Raw genomic sequence first — 883 nt, 5'->3', positions numbered from 1 at the left:
ACCGAATCTACTGATGTCCTAGCCTAGCGGTTTCTCGTTTTTATACAAAAGAAGCCGACAATTCTCTAGAACACACTCGCCCATCCTAATCAGCATCTCGTTAGATGCACATTCGCCTGATGACGGTGACAAAGCGCTCATTACGACGACGAAAAAAATGGAACCAGAACGATTTCCTTCAAATCGTCACCACCCACCCTCAAAAGCATCAAACGATCACCTCTCATCTCATGCCGACACCCAGCAACTAGGCTATCCTGCTGACGAAAATTGACTGCCTGTCCGATGGATGGAAATAAACCGCCGCGATGAAAACGATCGTGAAACAAATCAACATCATGAAAACTCGTTGGCTGCCGCCTAGCGAACATCATCGCACAGTGGTTCCATTTGTACTACGAAGTGGTCGTTAATCATCTTATTTGAAATTTAGTGAAAAATTCCATCAGAAATTGACCAATTAATTTGAGTAAGGTGAAAACTGTCGTTCGACAGGTGGAATAATCACAGATACATATACACTCCCGTGCAAAGGTTTGAAATCACCCCCCTCTAAAAACGTGCAATAGTGTTTAGTCCATATATCTGAGATTACACATCTGGAACTGTCTATGGCTCATTCGAAAGCCATTTTTTTGTTCGATTTTTGGCCTATGGTAGGTACTACTGTACAAGCGGTATCGATCGGGAAAAGATTAGCTGGGAAAACAAACAATTTGCATACATACCCTCAATGTTGGTTTATGCTTCAATTGTATGTTTCTGTGTTTCCATCTTTGGTGAGGCACCTGAGCGCGCGACTAGTGGCGAGCGCATCTAAACGATCGAATAATCGGACAAATTATGGACTAAGTAGAGATGGCATTATCGATCGTGGTCGCGT

The sequence above is a fragment of the Aedes aegypti genome, chromosome 3 (assembly GCF_002204515.2).
Source record: "Aedes aegypti strain LVP_AGWG chromosome 3, AaegL5.0 Primary Assembly, whole genome shotgun sequence".
In the NCBI taxonomy this organism is placed as follows: domain Eukaryota; kingdom Metazoa; phylum Arthropoda; class Insecta; order Diptera; family Culicidae; genus Aedes; species Aedes aegypti.
The sequence above is the reverse complement of the archived record's forward strand: the minus strand, read 5'-3'. Positions refer to the sequence as shown.